The 17484-nt window shown below is 49.1% G+C and overlaps 1 protein-coding gene across 1 annotated transcript in view; it reads left to right on the top strand.

Annotated features, from left to right (window-relative positions):
* Window positions 1-17484, top strand: part of GALNT18 (polypeptide N-acetylgalactosaminyltransferase 18) — a 338232-nt gene that overhangs the window by 217717 nt on the left and 103031 nt on the right. The window lies entirely within an intron of this gene.

The following is a 17484-nucleotide window of genomic DNA, read 5'->3' on the forward strand; positions in this document are numbered from 1 at the left end:
ATTCCAGTATCAAGAAAGCCAGATACAGCTTGTGAACACCACCAGCAGCCCCAGCTGATATCCTGCCATTCTTTGCTCTTTCGAAGTCAGTGGACAAAAAAGCAACAAAAGTGCCACTCGGCTGTCTGACGTCCTCAGTGTCCTGCCAGACTTTATTTTTTTTTTAAAGATTTTATTTATTTATTCATGAGAGACATACAGAGAGAGGCAGAGACACAGGCAGAGGGAGATGAGACTTGATCCCAGGACCCCACGATCACAACCCGAGCCGAAGGCAGACGCTCAACCACTGAGCCACCCAGACGTCCCTAGTGTCCCGCCAGACTTTAACATGTGCCTCGCTTCCTGTGTGGGGTTGTCCAGCCACAGGGGGTTAGCAGCAGAGGGAAGTGGCCGTGGCTGGCTAAGGCTCAGCCACAGCCCAGGACGGGGGTTTCTCCCACCTGGCTGTGCCCCAGCAGCCGTAAGCAGCAATGCCCTCCTTGGGCCCGCAGGTGCTCTGGAATCTGTAGCGGGTCGTTTCAATCAGGATTTTGGTCAAGGTACTAACAGAAGGTCTGGCTTTCCCATGCCATCTCCCCAGGGTCCCCGAGCCTCTTTTCCTCCCTCGTGACTTGTTCCTTCGCTCAGAGCTTGGTGCCCTCTGTTCACATCAGCTTGTTCTCCCTCTCTGCCGTCCCTCCTTCCTTCTCCTTTTCTTTGTACCATTCCCTCTACTCTGTAGGAAGATATGGGCTCGGAAACTGTTTTTTGGATTCCTTTCCCTTCCCCCAAGTGTGCTGACCACTTAGACTTGCCACACTTCCAGCTGGCTCTTGCCTCAGGCAGGAAGACCGGAGCTTTCTGAGATCCCTGAGGGTACCTCCTGCATTCTCCCTGGCCTCTGGGTCCCAGTTGGGCCATCTCATGGGATCATTATGAAGATTAAACGAGATGGTGTAGATGAAGCACCCAACACACAGTAGGTGCTCAGACAGGCTAAGTCCCTTCTTTCTGCTTCCCCTGAGGCCATCTCCCCCACTTCTGGTAGACACATTCACTTTGCTCTGACCAGGCTTTCCTCTGGAGCTCTCTTGGCGATGCAGCACTATAAGCCCATCGCAGAGACACAGGAACCCCATCTGTACCCCAAGCTCTTACCATGGGACCTTCCCAGAGCCATGTTGGCAGGCTGAATCTCATCTGAGGTTGGGGATCTGGCATTGTGTCTTCCACATTTTCACTAAATGAGTGAATGAATGATTCAAAAAAGATGACGAGAAGCCCAGATTCTGAGACCAACATAGGCTCTTGCTGTAGATCTGATTGAATGTTCTGTGTTCTCTCCGGAAGACTGGACACCTGATTGAATGTTCTGTGTTCTCTCCGGAAGACCGGACACCATGTCGGGTCCTGCTTGGGGACCAGGCTGGGCACACAGCTGGGTGACCCATGAGTTGTTTCCATGGTGAGATCATGCCTGGCTGCCATAACTCCGAATGATATGGGGGACTGAGGAACCTATCATATGCCAAGCATAGTCAGGAAGGGGTGAGGACCGGCTTCAGTGATCCTGGCAGAGGATCTAACCCAATCTGTCTGCACCATCTCTAGTCATGGCTATCCACGTCCTACTGGCTCAAGCAGTGGTTCCAGCCCATATTAGAGCCCCGAGATAGGCCTGATTGAGGTTTGGGGCTAGGTGGAGAACATATAACTTGTATTATTTGGTGGAGGTGGGGAGCAAAATCCAAGTCTCATTTGCTTGAGTTTCTAGAATGGGGCAGTTTCTTTAGCTGTTATAGAACATTTTTTAATTAACAAATGTCATCCTGACATTTCGGCTCATCTCTCTGAGAATTTTAGGTGGGAGGACTCTGAATAAAGCTTCCTTATGATTTCCTAATACTTTCTGGCCCAGCCTTCAAGTCCCCTTGCAATCTGCCCAGCACACACAGATCCAGCGTCTCTCCTCTCATTCAGCCTGCACCCCACACTCAGCATCACCCACACTAGGCTGACCTGCCACTTCTATTTCCCAAACATGTCATGCACATTCATGCATCTCGGCCTTTATGCATGCTGTGTGTTTCTACCTGAGACACTTTTTTCATCATTTCATCCTAGCAAAGTCACTCACCCATCCATTTGAGACAAACTCAAATATCATCCTAGAAAGCTGATCCCATCCTGTACTTTATTACCACGGCACCTGTGACAACCTCTTTTAGAACATATTTCAGTGCACTAAAATGATCTGTTTCATTATGTCCTCCCACGACATTGTGAGCTTCTTGAGGCTGGAGCCCTGACTTACTCCATGGGCCCAGCAACAAGCACCGGGCCTGCCACATGCTGAGTGAGTGTTCAGCAAAAATCTGCCAATTGAACACATGAATGAGAGAAACACAATAGGGACATGAAGTGAGAGGGAGAGCAGTGTTTTCAATATTTGGGGCATGTCTATCAGAGAAGTAATATTTCTTGGGTTTTCTGAAGTCTCACGAGAGGAATATGATGATATATGCTGCTAAAATAGAGGGGTCTGAAAAAAATCAATAATCCTGAAAGGCCTGGCCGAAAAATATGCTAGCAAGCTGCTGGCTGTGAAGGTTGCGGACTTTAGAGGACAGCTCCTGGGTGAGGTTATTCACCCCATCCTGGAGTCTTGTGCCAGCAGTTGGTGGACTTATGTCTATGTCCCACATTCTGAAAGCATCTCTGGCCCCGGGGACTCTGCCTTTGGTAGCTTTATTATTTTTTTTTTTAAGATTTAATTTATTCATGAGAGACACAGAGAGGCAGAGATGCAGGCAGAGGGAGAAGCAGGCTCCATGTAGGGAGCCTGAAGCGGGCTCAATCCCAGGACTCCAGGATCACACCCTCAGCCGAAGGCAGGTGCTAAACCACTGAGCCACCCAGGGATCCTGCCTTTGATAGCTTTAAAGTGAAAGGAATACATGCAGGGTGGTCAGGGTAGGCCGTGTAGCCTGGGCTGCAGCCCAGGAACTGGCCAGTGTTAGTAGTCCATGATGAGATGCTGCTGGCCAAGTGGAGCCCCTTAATCCCAGGCTCTAAGCTTAAAAACAAACAAACAACAACAACAACAACAATCAGTGCTTCTGGCAGTTGACTGTTTTTATCTACACTTGGGGTCCACTGCAGGCCTCAATAGATACGAGCATTTGGTGAGTTTTACCAGATAACTCCATGTCCAGGAGCATAAGCAATGACACCCGGAGCCCACGCCCAGCTCGGAGTCTCCCTCAATCACAACCTCTCCCCCGTAGAACCTGAACATGCCCCCTAGATCCTGAAGTGTGCATAGAAAAGGTTCTGCCTTGGGGGACAGTGCTGGCCCTCCCTTCTTCAGCCCCATCTCTGTTGAGTTTCACAGCTGAGGCTGGGCATCCCCAAGCTAAGCGGCCTTGAGAGGGATGTGTGGGAGCTAACCCTACCTTCCAGAGAGGCTGCATGCTCAGTTTGTCTGGACGTGCCTTGCCAGGCTAAGTGACATGCTCTGTCTCCCTTCACTTCTCAGCCTGGAGCCATTTCCCGGGCCTTGCTTCAGCCCACCCACAGGCCTACCCCTTTGCTGGGGTTCGTCCTGAGATCCACACTTGTCTCTGGCTTCCCAAATCCCTGCAGCTTCCTCCTCCATATTGGATAGATGGCATCTCTGCCCCTCTGGGTTAATGTAACCCTTGCGTACAGATCACAGCTGCTAGGTCCCCTCTCCTACATTTGTGTGTGCCTCACTGTGTTTGCCTTTTCCACACAGCACAAACCTATGCCTGACATGATAGTGTGTATCCATTGAGCATCTACCAGTCTTTGAGCTCCTTGAGGGGAGGGAGCATGGTTTACTCTCTGAGCAGTGAGTGTCACAGAGACAGACACTCAGCTAGTCCTTGAATGAGTGAGTGCCCAGGGGACATGATGTGTCTCCCTTGAGCCAGTGTTCATCATGTCCTGTGAAAGGCCCATGGCCCACAATACTGGGTACTAGTGTATTGTTTGAAGATAATCGGATGTGGGAATAAGGACATGAAGCTGAGCCAGGGTGCCTGGCTTTGCATCCCTGTCCTCCTCACTTCCAGCCCTGGGACACTGAGCAAATCCCTCCACCTCTTCCTAGCTTCATTGTGTTCTTTTGTAAGAAAGAACCAAGAGCATGAAAGGTCCCTGCCTCCTAGAGGTTCTGTGAATGGGAACAGAGAGGACAGAGGCTTCCTTTAGGTTTTCATCTGTTTTAAATTACAAAGTGAGGCTGATGAGACATGCTGAACAGCCAGCATGCTCAGGGGCCAGCACAAAGCCAGAGCAGACAGGTGCCCATTGAATGCCCCCTCCCACCATTACTCCCAAAGGCAAGAAATGTATGAGGAACATGGGCTCTGGGGCTAGACTGCCAAACTCGGAATGTTGGCTCCACCACTTGCTAATTGTTTGAACTTGGACACATCACTTAATCTGTTTGTGCCTTAGTTTTTTCGTCTATAAAATGGGTTATCAGTGGTACTTAGCTAATAGAGTTTCTCTGAGGTTTAAATGACTTCATACAAATAAAGCTCTTCAGAGCCCTTGCGTAAGGGAATCGCCTTGTGAGATAGGGCTGTTGAATAAGCAGAGGGACCGTTAGGATGGGGAGGGGGCTTGAGGATTGAATATGAAGTGACCCCTGAGGACGAGCAGCAGTTCCCTGGGCCTGGGGAAGTCCCAGGGCCATTTGCTGCAGGCCTGGCTTTCCCAAATAATGCAGGGGGCTTTCTCTTGCCTCGGCCCTTCCTTTGAAAGGGAGGAAGCCAACAGAGGAGTTCAGACTAATGAACACGTAATAATACCACTCCTTAAACACTTACAACACGTCATACCTTGTCTCATGGAACCCTACAGCTGCCCAAAGAAGTAGATAACATTATTCCCATCTTGACAGTGGGGAAACTGAGGCTCAGAGAGGTTCAGTCACCTGCCCAAAGTCACACAGCTGATAGATGGCCATACCGGGAATGAAACTGAAGTCAGTCCCTCCCCTGAGTCCCTGCTCTTTCTGCTCTCTGTGACATCTTTCGGTAGAGAAACAAAAACCCAAGGACGGCGAGCAGAGCACTTGGGTTCTACTTTGCGCCTTTATGGGATCCTTCCTCTTCAAGAATAGATTGCCTAAAGGTGTTCAGGGAGCTGAGGAAAAGAGCACCAAACCTCCCGATGTGACAAGCACCGACAGTGGATTGGGTGTAAATATGTGTGCAAAGCCCACTCTGTCTCCTGAGTCATGAATCAGCCAGGCTGAGGCTGCTGGTCACACAGCCTGAGCAGCCTGTGATTTGCAGAAGCACAAAGCTGACTTACAGCCTGTGGGAGCCTTAGCTCTTCCCCAGGGGACACTCAGGGCTGTGCCGTAGGCCTTGGACCTCAAGGCCTACTCTTGGGCCTCACTGGTCTCCTGGAACACATGAGTGTTTCCAGTGCCTTCTGGGTTCCAAGGAGAAAACAATTCCCTCCCTTCCCCTAGCCTTTCCTCTACTTAGAGAGCTGCAGATGAAAGGAAGGTTTCCAAAGGAGCCTCAGCTGGGTCAGATGAGGCAGGAGGAACATTGTAGGCAGAGGGAGCCATTAATGCAAAGGTACCGTGGCACCCTGAGTTTGGTGCCTTTGGGAATGTGACCTGAGCACAGAGACTTGCCGAGGAGGCTAAGCAAGCAGGGGTCGGGACCTTCAGCCCTGTAGGCCAACAGCAACGGGGCCCGGGGAGGGAGTTGGGGGGAAGCTGTTACTCTGGCATTTATGGAAGCTTTGACTTCCAGCATCTGAGGATCATGGGAGTTGGTATCCAAGAATCACAGACTTTTGAGAAAAGACTCAGAATCTTGAAATTTTGGACTCATAAACTCTTCTGCTCTCGGTCATGAGATTTTGGATCGAGTTTCTGAGTTGGGCAGCACTCAGAGCTCTCCAAGTCCTTCCTGCACAAAAGAAGAATTTAGCACCAAAATTCCAGTTGGCCTCTGGCTTAACTTCCAATGGCAACTGGCCCTTCCCAAGTGTCCATACTAGACCTGACCGTCCCGGAATCCCCTTTGTATGCTGGGACACCATCCGGGTCCGTTCTCAGCTCAGATTTGACCTGCTGTCACAGGTTCTATGCCAGCATTTCCTGAGGGTTTGAGGTCTTCAAAACTTTCTCCCTTGAAGTTCATGGCAAGGGCTGTGCTTGGGACTCTTGAGCTGGAGGGGCAGCAGCTGGAGCAGTGTCCACTCCACTCCCCCTAGGTGCAGCTGACATTAATCACCCATCATGGCATTTTTAATTCCTGCTGAAAACTGTCAGAGTAGCAGGAGTATTTTATGCCCCGTAAGTAATGTCATAGCATTTGGGCCACTGCCCCACCTTGACTTTCTGTGGGTTTCCATCTCACAGAGCCCCAGGCATGCTGGCCATTGTCCAAGGTCATTTAGTCCACGAAGACAACCGATTTCTAGTAGTCCATTATTCTTGTTTTCATTTTTCTGAATTGCTCATGGTGGATGAATAGAGAATCAGTGGACTAGAGAGCCCAGAGCTCTAGCCCCAGGGGAAGGAAGCCCTGGATTCTTTTCCTGGCTACTCTGATGACCAGTTCTGTGACCTCTGGCAAGTCTGAGGGTGTCAAGAGCAAAGAGAGTGTGAGAACTCTGAAGCGCCCCCCTGGAGCCTGAGGCCCTGCCCCATGGCCCGTACCCCATGCTGAACACCCAGATTGCTTCAGGCAGCCTCTCGTCCTTGGCCCTCTATTGGATCTCCTAGCCACAAACCTACCTGAATTGTACCTGATGGTGAATTCTTTTTTTTTTTTAATTTTTATTTATTTATGATAGTCACACACAGAGAGAAGAGAGAGAGAGAGAGGCAGAGACACAGGCAGAGGGAGAAGCAGGCTCCATGCACCAGGAGCCCGACATGGGATTCGATCCCGGGTCTCCAGGATCGCGCCCTGGGCCAAAGGCAGGCGCTAAACCGCTGTGCCACCCAGGGAATCCCCTGATGGTGAATTCTGAACGTGAGTGACTAAGCACTCTAGGAAACCCAGACTCAGCCACTCTTCCCTCATCTGTTGCTCTTGCTTGCTCAGGGATTTTTACCCCAGAGAAATTGGGTTTGTCTGTGAGTGCTCTATCAGCCCTCTGGTCAAAAGGAAGCTGAGCATGGCAGTCTCATCCCTTCCCTTGGGCTCTAAGGATGTATATAGTAGCTAGCGGAGGCGGTTTTCTTTCTGAACTGAGTCAGTGATCTCAGGATGCTCTTGAGGGAGGCCTGACGCCTGGGGCTCCTTTGGTAGGCTGTGGGGCAGAGTGGCAAATAGCAGTCTTTAGCGTCAGACAGATCTGAGTTTGAACCCCTGCTAATTCTGAACCATCTGTGTCTTTTGGGTATGTCACTGAAAATCTGATCCTCAACTTTCTTCCTTTGTCACTTGAAGATAATCGTATGTGAGATTAAGAACATGGACCTGAGCCAGGGCGCCTGGGTTTGTATCCCCAACCTACCCACTTCCAGCCCTGGGGCGCTGAGCAAATCCCTCCACCATCACTGTGCCCGGAGTGCCTAATATGTGGAAGGGGGATCATAATATGCCATAGCTGGAGAGGTATCATAGTTGTTGAGGGTACAGAATGGGAAATATATGAATTTATATATGGATTTAGAACAGTACCTGACATGGGGTAAGCGATAAATAAATAAGCATTAGCTATAAATATCATCGTTTGCAGGGTGGTAGTGACATTTCAATTAGATGAGTAACTAGAATAGTGTATAACGTACAGTACTTCATATGTGTTTAACATACCGTTGCTGGATGAATGAATGAAGAACAGGATCAGTAGACATAAAGCACGGGGCACAGTGCACATGTTAAGTAAGAGGAAGCACCCTCAGGACTGCAGCCTTTCTGGCTGGGCATTAAAACCAGTGTGCTGGGCTGACCTGGACTGTCGCCAGCTGATCACGCACACCCTTCCCCAACGCTGCATGCACATCTCTCAGGGCTGGTGGTTTTAATAGCTTGAAACCAGCTATAGTGGTAGTACTGACACCACAGACATTGGCAAATGTTATAAATCGAGTTTTGGTTTGTTGTCGAGACAGAAAGCGAGAAAGGAAGGGAGGGAGGGAGGGAGGGAGGGAGGAGAGAGAAAGACAGAGAAAGAGAGAGTAGCATTGATTTGCATCGGACACATCCTTGACTGGCCAGGGGACCATTTTTACACCTGCCACTGCCATCTCTCAGAAACCAGTTCTGACCATGTTATTACAGCAAGCAGGATCTTTGGGAGAATAAGTCATTTTGGAGCAGGTAAGGAGGCGTTAGTGGATCTCGAGAGCCTGGATTTGGAGACCCCACCAAGTGAGGAGTGCATGTATATTGTGGGTTTGGTAGTCACTAATGCCTGGCTATGACCTGAAAGAATAGACCCAGAAACAGATGGCTAGGTCTTTTTGGGTGGTAATTCTGGGGCTTTCTGTGACTTGCCAAGACTGAATTAATGCTTGGAGACTCCCAGGCTGATTGTGACACTAATCCTGGACCCTCCAGCCATACTTTAAATGCCATCTGTGGGGCTCCTAGGTGGAGACTTTCCCCCAAGTCTTGAGTAAAGAGAAGCATTTAAGGCCATTCGAAATCTACTTCAGTATCAATTGACTTTGAAGAAGTACAGCGATTAAAGGAGCCGGGTGGAAGTGCAGCTGGTAAGTCTATAGGACAGAAGAAGAAAACGCGTGCAAGCATTTGTAAACTGCCCAGGATCTGAAGGCTTGTCCAAAGTGATCTTAAAGAGAGAGGGACGCACAAAGCAAGGCTGCCCTGGGTGTGTTCTGGGATCACAGCTGTCTAAGCCTGGCTCACGGTCATTTCAGCAAGCCCGAGCCCAGAGCCCCCTCCAAATTCTTTAAGGGGGTGAGGGTGGGCTGGCATCTATGTCCATTTATTTTTTAGCTCTTTAGGTAAGTGGATGATCAGCTAGATTGGACAACCGTTGCATCCTAATGAATAATCTCTCTTTTAAAATGTGTTGACATATCATTTGTGTTTCAATGGCCCTAAATGGCTTTAGAGAAGAGTCAGTTAATCTTCTGATCTGAGGAAGACCAGCCACTGTTCACTCTTGGAAGAATAAACAGAAATGTGCTGTGCTTTTAATCTTTAAATTAGCACATCGGAGACTAGCAATTAGTAGCACTTCTCAGTGGTGGTGGGGGGGGTGGGGGGGTGTTCATACGCCCTCCCAGGCACTGGACAGAGTGGGGGGTGGCTCCTCTGACCTTGGCAGGGTTTAGGGGACAGCATTGTGTTAGAGGGGAGCACCGGGCTGGCTTACCTGAGACTGTCGGGCTGGACAGAAGGGACAAAGGCCATGCCCTGTGCAAAGGGCAGCTGGGGAACTACAGGGGACCGTCCAAAGCATGAGATCTGAAGATGGCCACATGCAGAGAAATGAAAACTGCCTGGAAAATGAAGGGTCTGTCACAGAGGGCAGCAAGTCAGAGCCCAGGGGTTGGGAAGAATGAAGAGGAAATTATCTGAGCAGGTGGAGGGGGGGCTGCGGAGAGCCTTTTTCAGACAGAGTCTGATGCCTCCTGTGGAGGGCTGGAGCCACACCTATTCCAGAGGAGGCTCCTTTGTTTCCCTTGTTATCAGGCTTAGCTGCCCATCAGCATCTCCCTGGGAGCATGTGTGAAATTCAGAGCCTCTGGTCCCAGATCCACCACCAAATCAGACCCTAAACAGGGCGGTGCCCCGCAACCTGTTTCAACCAAGCTGACTCTCATGCGGGCCAGTTTTTGATCCTAGAGAGGCAGCATGGAGAGTAAAGAGTATGAACTCTGGGTACAGCCCAGCTGGATTTAAGTCCTGACTTCACTATTTACTACCTGGGTCACGCTGTGCCGTAATGTCCCTGTCTTCAAAATAGAACGTTAACAGTAACTACAGCATAGGGTTGTCAGAAGACTTAAATGAGATGTTATATGCAAAGTGCAAAATGCCTGGTACATCATCGTCGTTATCTCCTTCGTTAAACATTAGCCACTTAACACGGAGATAGAAGGGGAGAGAAACTTCAGTCATCCTTCTCACATACATACACATTATTCACATCCATCAAGGGTTAAAAATTCACACGCTGCTGGGGGACCACCATGTCTTGGAGAACAGATGACTTCTTAGTTTGGGTTCTCACAGAAGCAGGCCCTGAGACAGGCGTTGAGGCCAAGTCATTGGTCGAGTTGGTGACCCCCAGGGAACAGTGATGAAGGAGTGGGATGTGACACAGGAGAGAGAAGAAGGTCAATGTCGTAGACATCACGAACAAGCTACTGCTGTGGCCCCAGGCCCAACCCAGCTGGAGACTGCCTACCACCTACCTCAGCAGTGCCCGAGCCAAGGGGCAAGGAAGCTGGGATGTATTCATTTCCTGGGGCTGCTGTGATGAAGGAGCATCAACTAGGTGGCTTAAACAACAGAAATGGTCTCAGTTCTGGAGGCTCAGTGTCTAAGACCAAGGGGTCCACAGGGCTGTGCTGGTGAATCTGTTCCATGCCTCTCTCTTACCTTCTAGGGTTTGCCAGCAGTCTTTAGTATTCCTAGGCTTGGAGATGTATCACGCCAATCTTTGTGTTTGTCCTCACATGGCATTCTCCCTGTGACTCTGTGTCTTTGTATGGCCATCTTCCTATAAGGACACCCATCATATTGGGTTAGGGGCCCCCTAAGTTCCAGTGGAACTATATCAGAGCTAATTACTCCTGCAATGGCCTCTTTCTAATTGAAGCCACATACTGAGGCATTGGGGGTTAGGACTTCAACATAGGAATTTTGAGGGGACACAATTCATTCCCATAACATGGATATCCATCCCCTAACAGATGGAGAGCTATGGCTGTAGATGGCGACTCCATAGCACCTGCAGCTGGCCCACAGCAGGCTGAGTACATATCTGGGGTCAGAGAAAGCCTCTAGGCAGAGAGAGAGAAGCCAGCAGTGCGTATGGGAAGGGGAGTGCCAAGGAAATGTGGGCAGGGCATCCATGGTCAGGAGCTTTAAACCACGTACAGGCCCTTCTGAGTGTGGGCCTTGCGATGCCCACTCAGATGGCCACACCAGGAAGGCGGCCAGCCAGCCAACAGCACCTGTTGCAGTGCCCTTCTAAAGAGGCAGCTCCTCTTTGACTCTGGTTAGCACCAAGCAGGAAGGCTTTGCAGGTCCCAGGAATAGGTCTCTCAGTAGGTGCACCCCTGAGGCTGTCAGTTCTCAAAACTTCATGTACCCCCAAGAGTACATGCTCAGATTTCCACAATGAGGCCTCCATCATTTAGAGCTGCACAAGGTTTCTCAAACTTGGCACTACTGACATTTTGAACTAGATGGTTCTTTCTTGTGGAGGGCTGCCCTGTGCGCTGGAGGAAATTTAGCAGCATCCATGCCTAGGAGCACCCTCCCCGGTTGCGACGATCCAAACTGTCTCCGGACATTGCCAAATATCCCCTCAGAGGATGAGAGTGTAACAAAATTGCTCCCAGTTGAGAACCAGCAGGCTGTAGGAAAGTCCAGAACGTAGGTCTAGCTTAACCCCTGCCTCTCTGACTGCCTGCAGCTGCACCAGGCACTGCCTCTCAGGTCCCGCAGGCCTGTTGCCTGATAGGCCTCTGTGTCTGCGAGCCCTGAATCAGTTTCTGAGGTTCTTTTTCCAAAATCTCCATCTTTCTCTCCTCACTCTCCCACCACCATCCTCTCCTGCCACCCTCTCTCCTTCCCCCTCTCTCCCTCCCTGTCTCCTCGCATCCCATCCGTCTCTATCTCCTCCCCCTACTCTCTCTGTCAGTGAAGGACATCACATGCCTTTTCAGCGTCCAGCAGAATGGAAGCTCCTTAAGGACCGTCTCATTCACAGCTCTGGCCAGAGCAACTAGAGGGATACCTGGTACATAGTGAGTTGCTCAGTATTCGCCAAATGATGGGTGGGTGGCTTTCCCGTCACTCCTACTTCCCCCAAACCTAATGCAGGTGTGGAAAAGGATGGTGTGAGCACTGGGAGAAGGACGAGGACCAGGTTCTCCAGAGCAAGCCTGGGCAGGCCGTTTTGCAAGGATGTCTGTGGAGCTGCTGCCCTCAAAGAGCGAAGCCCCATCAGCCATCGATTCCCTGATCCTTTCTTTTTTCCTTCATGCAGGAGATAAAGAGTATCTCATTAGGTGTGTTTCAATCAGATTAACGGCCATTAGTACCAGACTTCTGCTCAGGCTGCGTTTTGTTTCCTTTGGGATGACCCTGTGAAGCTAATTGCTTTTTATGGGAGCAGCACAGGAGCGTATATGGGGGGAAGTAAGAAAAGGCTCCATTCGCCCAGGCTGGCCAAATTTTGCATTTTTACTTGGCTTCTGAGTGGGAAGGAGGGAGAGCAGGCAAGCAGCCTGTACTCAGCAGGCTCTGAGGGGAGGCACCTCATGGGGTGGTGGAGAGTGGCCTGTGACCTCCTAAGAGGGGAATGGTGTTTGATGAGCTGGCTTCGGGGAGTGCTGATTCACAGAGGTGGGTCTGATGTCAGGAGATTAGGGATTTGTGGACAGCAGGAGAGGGCTGGAGGAGCAACACAGGCTGGATGACACCTGGCCACCTGCAGGGTGCAAATTGTGTTTCTCTGTCAACGCAGGCGATCGACAGCTCCACCATTGATTCTAAATCTGGCAAAGGCACAGAGAGCAGCCTCCCTACCTCGTCTGTCTTTCCCCAACACATTAAAACAAACATGAACTACAGCTTTCCCCTTCTTTCTGCAGTTCTGCTCCTGCCCTGCTCCACCAAGGCACTTTATTAGAAGTTTCTGCTACATCTTTCAAGATGGAGTTAAAGGTAGCTCACGGAGGAAAAAAGAGAAAGAGTAAAAGAATGCAGCTTGTAGACAAGTTGAAAATCAAATCTTTAGCAAAGGTAGAGAAGCAGAAACGCTGAACCCTGTGATGATGAGCCCTTAGATTTTTCTCTCAACTTCCCGGCAGCCTTGGCAAAAAGGTTATTATGAGGGGTTATGCATTTGGGTGGAGGTCTAAAGAAAGCCACAGCTCTTCCTGTGTGTGTGTGTGTGTGTGTGTGTGTGTGTGTGTGTGTGTGTGTTTTGAGCTAAGTTCTGGGAGGTATTTATCATATATACATTATATAAAGATGTAATAGGCAGTGTCTTGGGGCCAGAGTTTCCTAGCAAATGTGGAAGTGCCTCTGAGGTAGTTCTTGCTCACTTTGGCAGCTGATAAAAGTTGAAGGTGAGCATGAAAACCTAATTAGGTAAAGGTACTTTACAAAGACCAGGAGCCAGTATTATCTGTGGTATTTCAGGACTTTTTCAATTTTTGATAGCAGCTCTTTGGTTGGGGCTCAGGGAATGCCCTCTTCTAATCAGTAGCCAATGTCCAGGATGCAGCAGGCTGAGAACAGAATTTTTCTCTGGCTGGTCCACCGGAAACCTTTATTAGTTCTTTTAACAGAGCTCAGAGGCACAAAGGGGCAAGCAGCTCCTATGAGAAGCAAAGCCTTTTCATCCCTTGCTGCCGTCTTCTAAGTGGTTCTTCTGTGTCTGTCTGGACCTCCACATTTCCTGTGCATCAGGAGTTCACAATCTTACTCTAACCTCAGCACCATACTGGAATAATAGAGCCTGTTTTGTTAGCCTTTTGTGTATAACAAACCATCCCTGAAGTTAGTGGCTTAAAACAGCAGCCGTTTATTGGCTCACAATTCTGCAATAAGGCAGCTTGTTTCTGCTCCACAGGGTGTCGTCTGGGCTCCCCCTGCATTTATAATCAGTGGAAAGATCCAGGGTGGCCTCCCTCACATGTCTGGGCCTCGGTGGGGTGACCTAAATTAATGGGGACTCCCTGGGCCTCTCAAGCTCAAGGAGGCTGGTCTTCCTTACTCAGAGCAGCAAGACAATGAAAGCAGAAACTGCAGGACTTCCTAAGCCCTAGGCCTATGCTGGGACCCCCAGCACAGGTCCCTCCTGCTGCATCCCCCTAGGGTCAGCCCAGTTGTAGCATGTGAAGCAGCTACACAAGGATGCAAATTCAGGGAGGTGGGATTTGTGGAGTTTCATTGGGGTGGCAATCGTCCACAGCCCCATCCCACCAATAAACTCAACAACAGAGGTCCTGTAGACAGTGGTTCTCACCCGAGGGGTGGGGACAGAGAGAAGGGGACAAGTATGTCCCCGCTGGCAGCCAGGAAGGGTGTCATTTGGTATCAGCCCACTTCTCACTCCAAGTTCCTGGACTCACCCCTTAGCTGCCACCATCAAAAGTCCAAATACCAGGCTTAATGAGTTCTATTTAAAACTTTCAAAAAGGGTACATGAGAGGTAGACCTTTGAAAGAGATGGAGCAGTCAATGTCTTAAGAGGCCTCCTGACAGCCATGTGTGAAAACGTGGTAAGCTCAGGGCGCACTGAGTTAGGGCACTCTATGGCCAACCTCCTGACACCTACAGACAGCGGCACCCCCAGGCCTCCCCAGTCGGCTGCATGGTCGGAGATCATGAGGTTATTTTCACATCAGCTAAAGTGGGATACAGAGTGTGTTAATGGCAGCCTTAAAATCTGCTGAATTTCCATCAGGCTGGGACGAGAAAGCCTGACAGGACTCATTGGCCCTAACTCTGGACAAGGTCACGCTGTGTAAAAGAATGACTGTGTAAAAGAATGACAATCAAGGCCATATGCTAATCACTTTTGCAGAAGCCAGAAAGCTGGAGGCTAGATAACAAAGGCATGGGTTAACGGAATCAAGGACAAAACATTCTGACTTCAGAAAGACAGTATATGGGGCATCTGGGTGGTTCTGTGGTTGAGCGGCTGCCTTTGGCTCAGGTCGTGATCCTGGGGTTCTGGGATCCAGCCCTGCATCAGGCTCCCCACAGGGAGCCTGCTTCTCCTTCTGCCTGTGTCTCTGCATCTCTCTCTCTGGGTCTCTCAGGAATAAATAAATAAAATCTTTAAAAAAGAAAGAAAGATCGTGTATATCTTTAAAAAGATTGAATGAAAGAGACCTAAACGTAAGATCCTCTGTTTTGGCTTAGAGCATGCACATATGTACATGCGTGTGTGCACGCACACACACGCACAGGTATGCACCCACACAGCACACATCCATGACAAAGAGGGATGAAGGAGCCCTGACTTAGCAGCACCATGTGAAAAGGACCTGTGTAGTCTGTTTCCAGGAAACTCAGTTTGAGTCAAAAGCAGGCCAAGCTAATGTGACCCTCAACTCTATGAATAGGGGCATAGATTCTAGAATAAAGGAGGTGACTTGTTCATTCTATTCTGTATAGCACAGTTTATTCCATAAGTATTAGACCAATTTCTAGGTGCATAATTTAAAACTGTTAAAGAAAAACTAACATATTTAGAGAGAAGTTCAGAACCTGAACTGACAGATGTGAGGAAATATATGGAGGCACTGAAGACATTTGATCCAGAGAAATACTCAGAGAAATCCCCGGTGAGGACTTAAGGATGGTCTTAAATGGTTGTCAGGTGGAAGAGGGATTTGATCTGCCCTCTTTGGTCCCGAAATAAACCTTGGACCAGGGAATGGAAGGTTGAAAGACCCTGGCATTTGGCGCATCTATAATTGGAGTAACCCAGTAAGGAATGGGCTGTGTCATGTTTCTGGTCACTGCAGGGGCTGGATGATCACTTATCAGGATAGAGAGAGGGAATTCAAACCTTAGATGGGTAATCAGTTCAAAACAAACATTAAAAGCCTGTCCAACTAACTCTGAGGTCTTGGGATTCATAGGGATTTGCCCAAGGCCACAGAGCAAGTTGGTAGCTGTCTAGGATCTGATTTCCTGCCTCCCTCTCAGCATTTCTGCCCTGAATGCCCAGTTCCCTCACCAACTCGATGATAACTCAAGCAGGATGCCTAAGGACTGTCTCCTACCCATCCATCCAGACCGGGTTTATTTGTTTTGGCCAGCATCATGTGTAAAAAGATTGAAATCCATGTCGACAGAAATGTGTACCAGTTCTGGCAGTAGCCACCATGCCCCATGGTCCTCCCTGGGCATGAGGCCCCTGCACATGTTCATAGCTCTCACTTGGCCACCATGGCCTTGCTGCTCGCAGACTTCTCACCTAGAGACAGAGCAGAGCAAGAGGAGGTGGTCCTGGACCAGAGAATATGAAGAAGGCTTTGCAGCTCCTTCTTCCCTTACAATTCCCAGTGTGAAAGAAACTGAGGAGGGGGGAAGGGAACTTGTGGGTTTGGTTTTTTTTTTTTTTTTTTTTGAGCATCTACAATGAGCTGTGCATTTTTCATGCATGTTAATCCCACTTAATCCTCATAACAACTATATTAGTTTCCTAGAGCTGCTGTAACAAAGTACCACAAACTGAATGGCTTAGAATAGGAATTTATTGTCTCACTATTCTGGAGTCCAAAATCAAGTCCAAATCAAGCAGGGCCATGCCCCATCTGAAGGTGATAGGGAGGGATCTGTTCCAGGCCTGCTTCAGAGCTTCTGGGACTCTCAGATATTCCTTGGCTTTAGGTGGTCATCTTTTTCTTTCTTTCTTCTTTCTTTCTTTCTTTCTTTCTTTCTTTCTTTCTTTCTTTCTTTCTTCTTTCTTTCTTTCTTCTTTCTTTCTTTCTTTCTTTCTTTCTTTCTTTCTTTCTTCTTTCTTTCCTCTTTTTTAAAGATTTTATTTATTTATTCATGAGAGACACACAGAGAGAGGCAGAGACACAGGCAGAGGGAGAAGCAGGCTCCTCACAGGGAGCCCGATGTGAGATTTGATCCCCAGACCTGGGATCATGACCTGAGCCAAAGGCAGACGCTCAGCTGCTGAGCCACCAAGGCGTCACAATCATCTTCTCCTTCTGCCTCCCTTTTTGTCTTTCTTCATTGCATCTGCCTGTGTCCAAAGTTCCTCACTTTATAAGAACACCTGTCATATTGGATTAGGACCTAAGGATCTTAACTCGGTTCAATCTACAAGGACCCTATTTCCATATAAGGTCATCTTCTAAAGTCCTAGGGTTTGGACTTCGGCACATCTTTTTGCTGAAGACGTTTAGTTTAACCAGTTTAACTCCTAACACAGTTTAACACAGTTTAACCCTAACAGTCCACCCTGTGTTTCCCCAAAGTTCACATCCTTACCACGTGCAAAATACATTCACCACATCCAGATACCCACATGGACCTCAACAACTAGTTTAGTAAAAGGGCTAGGATCATAATACTAATACATAGAAGGCAGACTTAAAATGCAGTACTGCTGACCCCAAATACCATCCTCTTTCTGCTACGGAGTGCTGCTGCTATGGGACACGCCTACCGTGTGCCAGGCACTGTGCCTGCTACCTCATACCCTTTCCTCAGAGTGGGATGCGGGTCTGGCAGGGCCCCAGACTGAGCACCAAGGGACACGCAGCTCCTACCATCCTCTGATAAGGACCAGGCTCAGCCCACC

This window comes from Canis aureus, chromosome 23 (genome assembly GCF_053574225.1).
Source record: "Canis aureus isolate CA01 chromosome 23, VMU_Caureus_v.1.0, whole genome shotgun sequence".
Classification (NCBI taxonomy): domain Eukaryota; kingdom Metazoa; phylum Chordata; class Mammalia; order Carnivora; family Canidae; genus Canis; species Canis aureus.